The sequence below is a fragment of the Pleurodeles waltl genome, chromosome 4_1 (genome assembly GCF_031143425.1).
Source record: "Pleurodeles waltl isolate 20211129_DDA chromosome 4_1, aPleWal1.hap1.20221129, whole genome shotgun sequence".
Classification (NCBI taxonomy): Eukaryota; Metazoa; Chordata; class Amphibia; order Caudata; family Salamandridae; genus Pleurodeles; species Pleurodeles waltl.
In genome coordinates this window covers 156,185,829-156,202,715 of record NC_090442.1, presented here as the reverse complement: position 1 = coordinate 156,202,715, position 16,887 = coordinate 156,185,829, and positions in this window count along the sequence as shown.

Genomic DNA, 16,887 nt, shown 5'->3' with positions numbered 1-16,887 from the left:
TTTATAGGAAAGCCTCAAGCCCAGCACCTGACAGGTGAATGCCTTCCTCGTCAAAAAATTCGAAACTACCCTGTGCCTGATGGTGTAGTACCCTGTGCCTGATGGGGTCTATGGATGCCATCCCCAGAAAAGCCTTCACCGAATGATTTAGCTTTCTTACTGACTTGTTAATACTCTCTGGGTTAACATAGCCAGGCCGTCATCCCCGAGGGATGACCTCAGACCACAATAACAGGGGGCCCGAGAGCGAATGGCGCACTTTAGCAAACATCGATATGAGCCCTTCACGGAGTCCCCATTGGGATCATGTCATTACCCTGACATGAACAAGTACAATGTCTGGCTTGGGAAGCCAGCCAAGCCCAAGAGCCTCTCTCAACAGCACTGGCAGGTGTATTAATTTAAGGCCAGCCACACCCAACCAGTGGTGCTCTGTTTTGGGTCTCATCTCCCAGCCGATGTCATGGAATCTCTCTGCTGTACTGCTGACCACTGAATCCCCGAGCCAACACATATTGATGGTTTTCCCTGTAATGAAACAAACGGAGGCTGCAACTCTTTGCCCTCCAAAGTAGTGGTGAGGGATGGGGGAGATGGAGGGGAGAGCTCTACCCACTCACCCAATGCCAAATGAGGTGGGACGTAGCGTTCAAAGCAACTGGATTTCCATCTTCCAATAGCCTTAATTCCCTCTGGAGACATTCCCCTTCCTGCCGCTATTATAGCTGCACCAATCCTTAAAGAGTATGAAGTAAAACCTACTGTGGGCACCCCCCAGCACTCCCAGAGCCTCTGGCAGATCTGTGTGAACAATGACCGAGCCATGGGGGCACCATTTGCATGTACCAGGAAATTGGAGTGTCCCGCCAGTGGTCTGGTTCGCAGGTAATCTGGCCAGAGAAACCAGACAGCCATGGCTGAGTGGTGCCTCTCCTAGCTGTACCCATATGCCCTTACCCCCAGCATCAGTTTTGGATCTCCTGACTAACAAGCTCAGTGAATGCAGACCAAGTACCATGTCTTGGTGCTTAATCCTCACTTGTATTTCGGCCTCTGACCTTGCTACTAATTTTGAAATTCAGAATGCTCCGAGGAAGGCCAGGGAGTAAGCCAAGCTGAAAAGCATAACCTCAAAGGGGGAAGAATATACCTTGGGTAAGACGCCTAAAAGCTGGTATAGTCTAGCTAAATCAATCGGTCTCCTGTTGTCCTGACTGTCGGGCACTAGCCGCTCCCACCCCTTAAAGGTCTTTTATTACTCTAAAGTCCTTAGTGGGGGTTGCCGCCCCCATAGGCCAGCAAAGAAGGCTATTGCTCACAGCTGACGCCTCACTGCTGCCACTTACTTTCCCGCCTTCTGTTGCACACCCAAAAAATACAATATGCTGGCTGTTTGAAAGGGATCCTCCTTTCAGCACTCTGGCATGGAGGCCTGATATGTCCACCATGTAACTTCATATGCTTGCTTTGTTCCAGGCGGCAGTGCATCTGTTATCAGCTCAGAGACAATGGGAAACCAAGCTTCCATAAGCTTGCAGGAAAAAGCGACATCTCCTTGTCCGCTGCTGGTAGTTGAGTTCTGAAATCTGCCATCTTAAAACGAGAGAGGGCATCAGCTACTGTGTTCTCAACCCATGCAACGTGCTTCACCATGAAATGCATATTCTCTGCGAGGTAGACCTGAATCACAAATTTGAGAAGGTGCATGACAAGTGGGCAATGCGATTTTTGGTTATTTATGGCAGAGGCGACTGACGAGAAACATGATTTTGCTGATAGAGAGCTGAGACCTCCAGATATGTGATGCCACAATAATGGGAAAATGCTCAAGGAATGTCAGGTTTTTGATCAAGCCTCTCTCTAACCAATCCTCTGACCAACGTTGCATGTGCCACTTGTTCCCCAGGATGGCTCCGAAGCCACTCTCGCTGCCTCATCTGTGGACAAGTCTAGTTCAGCATTGCTTAGTGCTGGCTGTGGCGAAATCACCGATCCATCAAAAAGACCTCCCCCAGATATGGAAATTCTCTCCAACCTCTCTTGGTGTGGTGATGCTTAGCTTTCAAGCCCGTCATGGCCCTGGCAATTTTCCTGGAAAAGACTGGCCCCATGGGGATGATCCTGAGTGCAAAATGAAGCTGCCCCTCCAACTGCTGTCACTGATGGTAGAACTTAGGAAATCCAATAAAGTTGTCCAGAATTCCTAAACTTTATTCGGTGGGAGGCTGCATATTCCATCTTCTGAATCAATCTCAGTGCCTAGAAAAGTCAGCCTAGTCCTGGGGCCCTCTGTTTTCACTGAGGCTAGTGGGACCCCCACTACTTTAGATAGTGCTTGGAAACCTTGTAGGGCACGTTTGCAATCCTGAGACCCTGGTGGAACCATGAAGAGAAAGTCATTCAGTAATGAACAATGTTTTCTTACGCTACCAGATCTCAAACTGCCCATTCCAGAAAACGACTAAAGGTCTCACATGCAACTGCACAGCTAATGGGCATGCACTTGTCAACGTGGAACTTGCCCTCAAATGTAAAACCTAAGAGATAAAATTCTTGTGGATGCACTGGCAGAAGTCTGAATGCTGACTGGATGTCAGACTTGGCCATAAGGGCCTGTTAGAGGTTATCCCAGGGAGGTCCCTACTTACACCAGGAGGTTTTAGGATCCCTTATACCAGACAGATGAATGTGGGTTTGCACAAATTATATTTATTGAAGTGTTCTCTTGTCTTGACACTTATAGCTTCACACTTAATTGTATTTTCTTTTTAGTCCTTTATTTTGATCTCTTTCTTGTTCGTTTTATTTTTCAGTTGCTTCCAGTCGTCAACACTCAGTCGCATGGAACATAAGAAGGGAAGACCAACAACAGGTAAGTCTACTGATCTGAAATTGTGTTGTTATATATATATATATAGCTATATCTATACTACTAGAAACTTAATTATACTGGGGAAGGGTGGGTGAAGGTCTAGTGAGGAGTGTGAACATATAGTGCACAATGTAATAAATATGTGCTTAGACAAAGTGTAATCGCTCAGGTGCACCAGCCAACATGCGTCCCAGTGAATTTTCTTGACTTTCTAACTGCCTTTTTCTTGTCTCAGCCGTATGAATTTCTTTTTTCCTTTTCTGTCTCTCCCCACTTCTGTTTCCCCTTTTTTAGTAATGCTGAAGCAGAGCCCTGTAATCGGGCACGTACCTGTGCAAGCCACATCCCTCCTGGGACGTGGTGGGTTTCTGGGTCCAGGATTTGGGAGCTGTGTAGCTCCCTGATGTGACTGGCTCCTCCGGTGTCGTCCTTGCACTCCTGGTCTCCTTTCTTCACAAAGGTGTCCGCTTCCTCGTCCTGCTTGCTGTTCGTGTCATGTTCTCCTCTGGCGTCCCCCTCGTCCTCCTGGTCTGTGTCTACTCTCTTCTCGAAGGCGTCCACTTCCTCTTCCTGCTTGACGTTCGCGTCGCGCTCTCCTCCGGCGTCCCCCTCGTACTCCTGGTACACATCTCCTCCCCCTTCTCTCTCCACTTCTGCCTTTTTTCATCTGTCCCTGCTGGCGTGCTTACGTCTGCACGCAGTCCTGTCATTAGTCCCACTGGGGCACCATCCCGCCGGCCCTGATCCTTCGTTTGCGTCAACGGGGTATGTTTCCCCGTAATTGAGCCCCTCTATCCAGTGCTTGCAGCTTGTTAAGGACCTCATCGAATGACGTGTACCGGACCGCCCACATGCTGGCATCCAGCCCATCATTAACTGAATGTCCTGGTGAAGACGAAATGTTGTGGATGATTCTGTATTTGCCAAGCTTTTTCTTTGGTACCAGACCCAGAGGGAAGCAGACTAAGGCGTTCATTATGACATTGGCGGTAAATTATATATTTACCGCCATGCCGACTGCCGCCAACATACCGCCGCCATGGCGGATATCCGCCAACCATATTATAACACACACATACCAATCCGTCACTATACAGCCACACACACAAGTCCACCAACCCAAAGGTCAGTGATAAAGTAACGGTATCCAAACCCACACCGTTATGCCAAAATTACTACGCCCACAACATTATGACCCACTAATCACTGCGGCGGATATTCAATTGCGGTAAACCATTGGTGGTACATACCGCCACGCTCAAAATACACACAACCTAACAAAACAACACTACATTGGTCAAGTCAAACAACACACACCTGACACCTATACACACACCACACCCACACCATTATAAAACACACACCCACATTACCCACAACCCTTTATGACTACTAACCATTGCCAACAGAGAGAGAGACAGCAAGAGCACCCACACAACCAGAGCCACATACCACCATCACCTTTTACACCACCCACGGACTGGACTCTGGTAAGTCCACTCTCTATTACTACCACCCCCTACCTGCATGCCATCACATACCCCCACCCTTACCCTCAGTCCCATCAGTCCACAACCTCCCACATACCCCACCATCACAACCCACTCATCCCAATGCAAAGCCCTGCATGCAACACCAATGCATGGGCACCCCTCACAGACTTGCATGGACACCTATAACCACAGCATGCACACTAGAGAGAATCACCTAGCCTACCAAATAACAACTCACACAAGGCAAAGCTGTCAGTGCAATAACAACCATCGAGGGCAACAAACACATGCACATGATGTCACACGGAGAAACAATAACACTGCAATTACATCCCCACAGGTAACCCAGCCAATGTCACCGGCGAAGAGGTGCCAGCAACATCCAGTCCCCCCACAGAAGAGGCCCACAGTGATGACAGCAGCTCTGGTCGCCTGGATCTGGATGACCAACCTGGCCCATCAGGGATCTCCGGACAGTCAGTTACCCAGCCACACTCTCACACTACCACATAGCCTCCCCCCTCAAGAAACAACACCACAGCACCCACCCAGCGGGCCCATACCTCTGTCCCCAGGATACGTCAATCAACAGTGTGTCCACCACTACAGGGACCCCGGGCCACCCCACAAACCCAAGACAATCAGAGACCTGGGGTCAGTGGCAGTGGGCACACAGTTCAGGGGACAGAGGCATAGGACAACAGGGAAGCTGGGAGTAATGCTGTGCAACGGGGGAGGACAGGCCCAGGGAACGACCCTTCAGTAGGCACTCACCGCGATCCTGGGAGCATGCCAACATTCCCAGGATACACTGGGCCAGATTCTGGACAAGTTGCAGGAGAACATGCGGCTGTAGGAGGGACAGTACTTGGGGATCAGGAGAACCTGAGGGACATCAACACCACCCTGGTCTCCATTGCAGGGGTGCTGGCAGACATGGTATGAGGGAGGCAGTGGCATACCACCGGGCCCCTGACACTAGCCAAACCACTGAACAGCCCTCCACCTCCGCTGCCGCTAGTGGACAGGAGGCCCCACCACAGGACCAACAGGCCACCAGCACCCCTCCCCCTGCAGAAAGAGAACCACCCCGCAAATGTTCCTTGCGATCCAGGCAGACGCAGCAGACTATTGCCAAGACCCCTGCCAGGAAATTAGACTCTCCTGATTGTCACCCTTGTGCCCCACTCTGTCACCCTGTCCACCTTGAACTGCCATTGCTCCCCTCCCTATGCCCCCTTGGACAATGCACCTGTGCTACCAATAGACTGGACTCTACCCTGGACTTTCCTCCATCATCACCCCAGCCCATTGCACTACCCCCTCTTCTTCAGAGCACTGCAATAAACACACTTTGATAACATACAATTATGGTGTATGTAAAATGTTTTCATAATGTATTAGTTTAACCAGGTTCAAACATTGCAATTCAACTGTACAGTAATGTTTACATTGGAAAGACAAGTAGCTGCCTCCACTGAACACACCAGGAGCAATAGTGGGCCACCAACATCTGCAAAAAGAGATGCCAAAGGGTACAGTGAGTGGGCATAGAAGTAGGAATACACAGCCTGTCAGTGACAATGTCACACATCAAACTGTCTATGAAATGTGTACTAACACTGTCTTACCTGTGTCTCATTGGAAGTCTTAACAAATAATTGCACTTCTGTTGTCCTCATCCTCTGCCTCCTCATCTTCACTGTTCACAGGATCCACTGCTGCCACACGGCCATCTCCAGCCTCCTGCAAAAAAGGCACCTGTTGACGCAAGTCAAGGTTGTGCAACATAAAGCACTGTTGGAAACGGTGGGAGGACCTGAGACGATGGGCATGGAAGACGGCGGAGGCCCAGCTGGGGATGGCTTCCCGTCGAACCCTGACCCCCCTGATGGCCTGCATGCTGGCGGTGGCCTATCTGGAGCTAGATGGGCACTTGGGGGCATCACAGCAGCAACGAGGGGGTGAGTACAGTGCCCTTCATTACAACTTACGCCTGGTGGGGTGGTATCCAGGTGGGGGGGTGTGGGCCTTGTGGGTGACCCTAGGCCAGGCCTGGCACTGCAGAGTAGGTCCCATGTTGCATGTTGTGCAGGATTCTGATGTGAAAGTCCTCCAATCAAGCTAGTAGGCATCCACTACTGGGCAGGGGTCTGTGGGTCTCAGGTATGCTGCAATTTTCGTTAGATGTCCCTGTCTATGGTCTGGTGACTAGCATTGTGACTGGTAGTGCATTGCCTAATGCGTAGGGCTGTTCCCTGTGTGTGAGTGTGTTGTGTACGCCAACAGTGGTGTTGATGCCGCCATTGACCAAGTGTATCCTTTGTCTCTTCCCCCCTCTTTTTTTTTTTTTTACCCTGTCCTTAAGTGCATTAGCATCATCTGGCAGAGGAGCAGAGGCAGCGGCGATGACGGGAGCTGCATCCCACAGGACCCAGGAGGCCGAATTCACCAACAGTGAGGGCACTAGTGGGATGGAGGGAGAGGGGACCACCATGGCGGACAATGGAGGGGACAGTTCTGACACACATTCCTTCTCCGATGGAAGCTCCCTGGTGGTGGCGGACACGTCTGTGCCCACCCCAGCAACAGGTACAGCCGCAACCCCCCCTGTGATGGGCCGACCACAGCGTCGGTTCCGCGGTACCCCAGGGGCACGGATGACTCCGATCGGCTTTATACGGAATCGCTGTCAGCTCCCTCCAATCAGGGACGACTTCCGGGGTGCTCAGGCCTCCAAAGAGCCCTCAGGGAGGCATCCTGGCATCCGGAAGCAGAAGACCAGGAAGGAAGCCCAGGATCGTGGCAGTATGAAGACGAAAGAGGGAATCACCTGGAGAGATCAGATGACCAAGCTGGTTGCAGCGTACGGCACAGCAGGCACCCGAAGCTGCCAACGGGATACAGCAACAGTGGTGGTTTGCCGAGCCCAGGACCGGAGGACCAGGAGGCGGAAAAAACAACAATCCGTCCACGCTCTGGGGAGAGCATGGCCTTGCCAGGTACGGTCCCACAGTGGACAGCTCTACCTTGTGTACAGGATTAGGCGGGAGGTGTAAATTACTGGTTGTTGTTGGGAACCCCAGAGAAGCATCAGAGAGAGAGAGAGAAGGGGCTGCAGACAACCATATATATATTTAAGGAGTACAAAGGTATGAACTAAAAAGGGAAAATAAAATGCAAGACCACAGCATGTTCAATTGAACGTTTTTATTGGCACCAAAGACAACAGGCAAAAGAAAACCAAGTCAGTTGAAAGATTGTTTTTCTGTTGTTGTTTGCTTTTTACCTTTTTGTTCCCCTTTTGGTACATGTTCATGCGCCCATTTCAAGTAACAGCAACAAAAAGGAACAGGGACAGAGACAGGAAAAAGAGAAGAACTCCTCAGAAGAGTTAAAAGAGAGCCAGGAAGAAAACAAGAGAAGATAGATCTATAGGGAAGAGCAAGGAGAGAAAAGTCTTATGACAGTAGAAGATAGCCACAAACAAAACCACCTCAGAGCAGGGGAGCAGGAGCCAAAGAACTATAGACAAGAGAAGACAGAGGAATAGAGAAACCAGTATAGAAAAAAAACAATAAAAAGAAAAAGAAAGAATCTTACCATTCCTTCAACAGTTGTGTTTTCCCTTCTTTTCCCACATGTGCCTCCTGGAATCCACCTGGAAGGAAGAAACACAGAGAAGAGGAACACAGACCAAAGAAGTACATAAGACTACACCCTATGCTCCATCAATACTATCCAATAAAGAGACATTTTTATAGCATACCGCTGCCTACGAGTCATCCTTACGGTATCCCCTGCCAAACCCCCATACCAGCACCGCCCTACCAGCAGCCCTTCAGCGAGTTTCCCATGCCTGCTTGCCCAGGAGGGTGGGCATATCCTTCGCCCCAGGCACCTCAGGCCCTGCCCCAGTTAGCCCTGCTGCCCTGAGTGAGGAGGCTATTGACCTCCTGTGATCCATCTCTGTTGGGCAGTCAACCATTGTGAATGCCATCCACGGGCTGGCAGCCCAAATGAAGCAGTCCAATGCATTTCTGGAGGGCATTCACACTGGCTTGGCGGCCCAACAGAGATCAATCCAGGTTCTGGCCTCCTCTCTGATGGCAGCCATTATCCCTGTTTCCACCCTCCCTCCTCCAACTTCCTCCACCCAATCCCATTCCCCTCAACCCCAACCTATCCCAAGCACACAGTCAGACGAGCAGGCACCCAGGACAACACACAAACGTGGACATGGCAAACACAAGCACCACACTCCATCCCACAGGCACTCACATAAACAACATCCAGAATCAGACATACCAACATCCACTGCCTCTACTGTGTCCACCTTCTTCTTGTCCTCTACCTCCCTCCCAGTTGCGTCTACACTCAAATCTGTATTCACCACATCCTCATCCATTACCACCATCACCAGCACACCTATCAGTACACACCCCTCACTGGCAGACACCACCCCCACATCCATGCGCACGTCCCCTGTGTCCTCTCCCACTGTGTCTCCCACTGATGGCTGTTGTGTCAGACACCCAACAGCCATCCACCTCACAGCAGCATCCAGCCCATACACCTGCACCCAAACTCAGCAGACTGACATCTCCTACCACCACTCCCTCTTCCTCCACTCCCAAACCATCTCCCTCTTCCCGTCCCAATGTCCCTAAGAAGTTTTTCCTCGTCAACATTGACCTCTTCCCTAGCCCTCCCCCCGTCCCTCACGTCAGGCCAGGGGGGGTCAAAACCTAGGCAAGCACCTCAGCCACCCAGTCCACGGGCACAGTAGTGTCCCCAGCTACTTAAGGTGGGAAAGGATCCCAGCCACCAGCCAGCCAGACTGAAAGGGTGCCTGCCCCAAGTGCATCAAGGAAGGGCAAGGAGGTAGCCCCAGGTGCTGGAAGGAAGGGCAAGGAGGCAGCCCCAGCTGCTGGAAGGAAGGGCGAGGAGGCAGCCTCAGCTGCTGGAAGGAAGAGCAAGGAGGCAGACCCAGCTGTAGGAAGGAAAGGAAAGGGGCCTGCAACAGCAGGCAGTAGAGACAAGGGGCCTGGTGCTGGGACTCAGTCAGAGCCCCCACCACCAACCATGGTGGTGCAGCCGTCCAAGGCTGCAGGGGATGGGCTGGAGCCTCTCCCCACCACTGCCAGCACCGCCACCAGCAGCAGCAGCCCCAGTGGGCAGCCGTCACCGCCGCCAGACAGTGTGTAGTCCTGCGTCCATGGGTTGTTGTGCGGCCTGGCCCCTGCAAACTGTGTGGGTATGACACCCAGGTGAGAGATTGTGACCTTGCACCACCCAAGATCTGCATCTACTCACCACTCACCCCATCCTCCCCAGGATGAAGCTCACAGGGAACAAAGCCCCCTTCAGAACCAGTAGAGAAGCCATCTACTCACCCCATCCTCCACAGGATGAAGCTCACTGGGCACGATGCCCCCTCCAGAACCAGTGGGCAAGTCACCCACTTGAGAGACTGTGGCCTTGCACTCCCCAGGACCAAGCACAGGGCATGTTGCCCCCTCCAGAGCATGTGGGCAAGTCACCCACTTGAGAGTCTGTGGCCTTGCACTCCCCAGGACAGAGTGATGGGCATGTTGCCCCCTCCAGGACCAGTGGCGTTGTACCATCTTCCGGCTGAGGTGCCCCCCCATTCCCCATCCCCCTGACGTGCCTGGCTATTTTTGACTTGATGACCCTGTAGTGTTCTCTCCGTGTTGTTGCAGGAGTGAGGTGGGACCTTGGACTTTGTGATGTGGCCCTGTGGCCCACGCACATTGAGGACTGGGCAGTGTCCCTTGATTTGTGAAGATGTATATACTTTTTGATTTGGATGCATGTATTACTAATATATTTATCGTATTACACTCTTTTTACTCTATTTGGTTGTCCTTGCATTATTCCTCAGGGGTACGGGGTGAATTTGTAATGTTATTGTATCTGCTTGTGTGTATGGTGTTGGGGGTGGAGGTGTTGTGTGTTGCGTGTGTGTGTCACTCTCTTTTTCCTCCCCTCTTCCCCTGTGTGCTAGGCGGCAGTACTCACCGTGGTCATCTTCACCGGCGTTGGTGTTCGTAGTGGAGCAGAACGTAGAAGAGCATGGGGAACACACGTAACTTGGGCTCCATGGCGGCGGGGTTCTTCCTTGAGTCTCCAGAGGTGAGTCGTTTCCCTTCTGTGCAGTGTTTCCGCCAGGCTTTTGATGTCGTTGGTACTGCCCCAGAAAAGCTGTTGGATTGGTGTGTCATTATACAGTGGGGGGAACATTGTCTTCCGCCTGGCTGTAGGCGGTTACCGCAGTGGTCCCTGTTGATTTCGCCCTGGCGGTCGGTGTGTCAAAGTTGCTGTCTGTCTGAGCGGTTTCCACCATGGTCATAATTTCATATTTATTACCGCCGGCCTGTTGGCGATATTAACACCACTATATCACCGACTGCCAGGGTTGTAATGAGGGCCTAAGTTCTTTAATGGTGGCTTGAGGAAAGGGCTAACCAACCTACCTCTCTGCACCACTTTTCAAATCTTTTCTTTGACAATATCAGGCTGCTCTATGACAGACTTTTGATTTTTAGGGGATAGAGGGTTGTGAATTACTTTGGCTGGTATGCGAAACCCATCTCTGAAACCATAGTAAAGGATACAAGCCTAATGCGTCTTGTTATATCTCTCCAGCAGGTAAGCCAGGACATTCAAACAGATGGGGAATACTGCATTGGTTAATGAAGGCTGCACCAAACTCTAGGTTTTGGAGATTATTTCCAGGAAGAAGCCTGTCTCCTGAAGTTTTTAGCTGGCTGTTTAGTGTGTTACCATGATAGGGAAGAAAGGCTTTCTGTGTTGCTTGAGTTAAACTAATGAGGTTTAGCTGGCTGGTACCTGAGCTTCCCAAATTTCTTGAAGCATTTAGCTTTGGGGTGCCCTTGCGCACCACAGAAGCTTGAATTTACAAGCAGCCTCTCTTGCACATTCATTCCTGTTGAATTGCCAACATGCGTTTCTCTTCTGACCTCCTTGTCTGCTGGCCCGAAGGAATGGTTTGCCTTAGCTACATTGTCTGCAACTTTGAATTCTCCATTCCACAAAATAATTTCCCTCTGATCCCATGCCATTTCTGGGCAGAAAGCCTTTATCTGCCTAAAATTCATGTACAGGTCTACTGTACTAGTACTGCATCCAAGCTGTCCCGGGGAAATCTGATGCCGCACTATGAATGAGGGAAATGTAACCCATGATTTGTGGAGCCAAGGAGGGAAACCTTTTCAGTAAGGATTGCTGCATGAATGACAAAAACCTGTCACCTAGTTCTTCAGTGAGCTCCCCACCCACATTTTCTTGGGCCGAAAATCTCCATCCCTACCTAGCCTTCCCTTCTCTGGCAGCACCCCTGCATTGATAATGTCGAAAACATCACAAAGCTCTCCCTTACATATGCTTTCTTTTGCTTCAGCTTGTACATGGCGCTCTATGGACCCGGGTGGGCAGACTTCAGGATTAGCACTTCTGAAAATTACTGTTGGGAAATGGGAAATCTGGGCAGCTTGAGGAACTGTTAAGCCCCCTTCCTGCCCATATGCTGGCACCTGCTGAGTGCTTGACGGTGCTGACACTAAGTTGGTAGAACCTGCCTGTGAAGTACTAGGTGTGCCTAGCTGGCCTGTCACACTGGATAGTGCAGTCACCCCCCCCCCCACACCATAGCTGCTGGGTTGTCATTGTCCTCCACTATATCAGCAGGACTTCTACTTCCGAGTACAGGCTACTGAGGCCCAAGGGAACCCGCTGGCAGGGCTGGTACCAGTTGGGTCACTGCCAGCTGATTAATTAACTCCTGATCCTGCACCACCTGTGGCGGTGCCACCTGACCTGTGGGGTCTAGTGATTGAGAGGGTTGCCCCCTCCCCCCCATTCCCCTCAGTTGCCTTGGCATGTTCGGTAGGTAAAATAACAATTGTTTGTTGTCCTACCACCCCCAAGTTGGTATCGCTAATCCCACTACCTCTCGGGGAAACCGAGGCTTGTGTACCAACATTGCATCCCCCTCCTAGACTGGATGCTGGCAATTCACCCTGTGCACTTGTTACTGCTATGCTTGTTAACATACTCTCTCGAGAGCCTGCAGAGGTCTCTCTGAACCTAACTGGTGCCCACCTTGCCCCCTTTGGTGGCTTCTTGGAGCTGGTGGCCCCTTCAGCTGCTCCTGGAACATCTTCGACTCTCCTGATGGCCCAGTCCATTCCATGTCGTTGTGCTGGTGCCCATAATTTCATGAACTGCCGCTGTCGAATGTTTAACTGCCAAGCCAGCTCAGTTAGGTTTGATTGTAAAAAGTGACCTCTTCTGTACAAGGTACCAAACCAGGGCGAAATCAACAGGCACCACGGCGGTAACCGCCTACAGCCAGGCGGAAGACAATGTTCCGCCCACTGTATAATGACACACCAATCCGCCACCTTTTCCGGGGCGGTACCAACGACATCAAAAGCCTGGTGGAAACACTGCACAGAAGGGAAACGACTCACCCCTGGAGACTCAAGAAAGAACCACGCCGCAAAGGAGCCCGAGTTGCATGTGTTACCCATGATCTTCTACGTTCTGCTTCACTACGAACACCAACGCTGGCGAAGACGACCATGGTGAGTACAGCCGCCTAGCACACAGGGGAGGAAAAAAGAGAGTGACAAACACACGCAACACCCCCACCCCCAACACCATACACACAAGCAGATGCAGTAACATTACATATTCAACCGGTACGCCTCAGGAATAATGCAAGGACAAAAGGAATTGATTAAAGTGAGTGTAATAAGATAAAATAGTATAAATACGTGCATCCAAATCAACAAGTATATACATATTTACAAATGGAGGGACACTGCCCAGTCCTCAATGTCCGTGGGCCACAGGGCCATATCACAAAGTCCAAGGCCCCACCTCACTCCTGCAACAACACGGAGAGAACACTGCAGGGGCATCAGGTCAAAAATACCCAGGCAAATCAGAGGAATGGGGGGGGCACCTCAGCCAGAAGATGGTACAATGCCACTGGTCAGGGAGGGGGCAACATGCCCTGTGCATGGTCCTGGGGAGTGCAAGGCCACAGTCTCTCAAGTGGGTGACTTGCCCACTGCTTGGTCCTGGGGAGTGCAACGCCACAGTCCCTCAAGTGGGTGACTTGCCCACTGCTTGGTCCTGGGTAGTGCAAGGCTACAGTCTCTCAAGTGGGTGATTTGCCCACTGACTTGTCCTGGGGAGTGCAAGGCCACAGTCTCTCAAGTGGGTGACTTGCCCACTGGCTCTGGAGGGGGCGACAAGCCCTGTGCCTGATCCTGGGGAGTGATAGGCCACAGTCTCTCAAGTGGATGGCTTCTCCACTGGTTCTGGAGGGGGCATTGTGCCCAGTGATCATCATCCTGTGGAGGATGGGGTGAGTGGATGGCTTCTCTACTAGTTCTGGAGGGGGCATTGTGCCCAGTGATGCAGATCTTGGGGAGTGCAAGGTCACAATCTCTCAGCTGGGTGTCAGACCCACAGCAATTGCAGGGGCCAGGCCGCACAACAGCCCATGGACGCAGGACAACACACTGTCCGCCGACGGTGACGGCTGCTCAGTGGTGGCAGTGGTGCTGCTAATGGTGGAGCTGGCATTGGTAGGGTGGCTCCAGCCTATCTGCTGCATCCTCGGACGGCTGCCCACTGGGGCTGCTGCTGCTGGTGGCGGTGCTGGCAGTGGTGGGGGGAGGCTCCAGCCTATCCCCTGCAGCCTTGGACGGCTGCCAACTGAGGCTGCTGCTGCTGGTGACGGTGCTGGTGGCGCTGCTGGCAGTGGTGGGGGGAGACTCCAGCCCATCCCCTGCAGCGCCGGATGGCTGCTGCTGCTAGCGGTGCTGGTGGCACTGCTGGCAGTGGTGGGGGGAGGCTCCAGCCTATCCCCTGCAGCCTCAGAGGGCTGCCAACTGAGGCTGCTGCTGCTGGTGACGGTGCTGGTGGCGCTGCTGGCAGTGGTGGGGGGAGGCTCCAGCCCATCCCCTGCAGCACCGGATGGCTGCTGCTGCTAGCGGTGCTGGTGGCGCTGCTGGCAGTGGTGGGAGGAGGCTCCAGCCCATCCTCTGCAGCCTCGGACGGCTGCACCAACATGGTTGGTGGTGGGGGCTCTGACTGAGTCCCTGCACCAGGCCACTCGTCTCTACTGCCTGCTGTTGCAGGCCCCTCCTTCCTGCAGCTGGGGCTGCCTCCTTGCCCTTCCTTCCTGCAGCTGGGGCTGCCTCCTTGCCCTTCCTTGACGCACTGGGGGCTGGCACCCTGTCCATCTGGAGGACTGGTGGCCGGGATCCTTTGCCACCTGGAGTAGTTGGTGACACTACTGTGCCCGTGGATTGGGTGGCTGAGGTGCTTGGCTGGGTTATGACCACCCTGGCCTGACATCAGGGATGGTGGGGAGGGCTAGGGAAGAGGTCAATGTTGGCGAGGAAAAGCTTCTTAGGGACATTGGAGCGGGAAGAGGGAGATGGTTTTGGAGTGGAGGAAGGGGGAGTGGTGGTAGGACGTGTCAGTCTGCTGTGTTTGGGTGCAGGTGCATGCGCTGGATGCTGTTGTGAGGTGGATGGCTATTGGGTGTCTGAGTGCTTGCGTTTGTGTACTTTGGGAGGAGAGGGCACAGACACAGTGGGAGAGGACACAGGGGACATGTGCATGGATGTGGGGGTGGTGACTGCCAGTGAGGGTGTGTACTGATAGGTGTGCTGGTAATGGTGGTAATGGATGAGGATGTAGCGCATGCAGGTGTGAGTGGAGACGCAACTGGGAGGGAAGTGGAGAACGAGGAGGAGGGGACCACAGTGGAGGCCGTGGATGTTGGTATATCTGATTCTGGATGTTGTTTATGTGAGTGCCTGTGGGATGGAGTGTGGTGCTTGTGTTTGCCATGCCCACGTTTGTGTGTTGTCCTGGGTGCCTGCTCGTCTGACTGTGTGCTTGGGATAGGTTGGGGTTGAGGGGAATGGGATTGGGAAGAGGAAGTTGGGGGGTGGGGTGGAAACAGGGACAATGGCTGCCATCAGAGAGGAGGCCAGAGCCTGGATTGATCTCTGTTGGGCCGCCAAGCCAGTGTGAATGCCCTCCAGATTGTGGATTGGTTTGTTGCATTTGGCCTGCCAGCCCCTGGATGGCATTCACAATGGTTGACTGCCCAACAGAGATGGATCGCAGGAGGTCAATAGCCTCCTCACTCAGGGCAGCAGGGCTAACTGGGGCAGGACTTGAGGTGCCTGGGGCGAAGGAGATGCCCACCCTCCTGGGTGAGCGGGCACGGGAAACTCGCTGAGGGGCTGCTGGGAGGGCAGTGCTGTTACGGGGGCGGCTGTACCCGTAGCTGGGGTGGGCACAGAGGTGTCCGTCACCACCAGGGAGCTCCCATCGGAGGAGGTATCCGTGTCTGAACTGTCCTCTCCTGTCTCCGCCGTGGTGCTCCCCTCGGCCTCCATCCCACTGGTGCCCTCACCGTTGGTGGAGTCGGCTTCCTGGGTCCTGTGGGATGCAGCTCTTTCCGTCACCCTTACCTCTGCTCCTCCGCCAGATGACGCTAATGCACATAAGAACAGGGTGACAAAACAAAAAGGGGGGGAAGAGACAAAGGATACACTTGGTCAATGGCGGCACCAACACCACCGTTGGCGTACACAACACACTCACACATAGGGAACAGCCCTTTGCACTAGGCAATGCACTACCAGTCACAATGCTAGTCACCAGCCTATAGATAGGGTCACCAATCACAAATTGCAGCATACCTGAGTCCCACAGACCCCTGCCCAGTAGTGGATGCCTACTAGCTTTGTTGGAGTACTTTCACATCAGACGCCTGCCCAACATGGGACCTACTCTGCAATGCCAGGCCTGAGCTAGGGGCACCCACAGGGCCCACACCCCCCACCCGGATACCACCCCACCAGCCGTAAGATGTATATTAGGGCACTGTACTCACCCCCTTGTGGCTGCTGTGATGCCCCCAATCGCCCATCTAGTTCCGATAGGCCACCGCCAGTATGCAGGCCATCAGGGGGGTCAGGGTTTGACAGGCTCCCCTTCCTCGTTTGGAGGCCATTCCCAGCTGGGGCTCCGCCGTCTTCCGTGCCAAGCGTCTCAGGTCCTCCCACCGTTTGCGACAGTGGGTGCTCCGCCTACCGTAGACCCCCAGGGTCCACACGTCCTTCGCAATCACACTCCATATACACTTCTTTTGATGGGCGCCGACCGGCAGGGGAATGGACACTGGGAAAGGTATTAGTTTGACCGTCCTGCCTGTTACACTCATGGCACACCATGCCCCTTCCCATCCCCATTAGCACACACATGGCTCATCTTACATGCTGTATCCTGCCCAGGGCCCATCCACCAACCCCCTCCCCCACATGAGGCCTTCACACACAGCTCTCCATGCATTCACGCCCCATGCATCGTGCTCACAGTGTACTTACCTGTTGGTCTGGAGGCCCATACAGCAGTTGGTACTGGGGTAGGACCTCATCC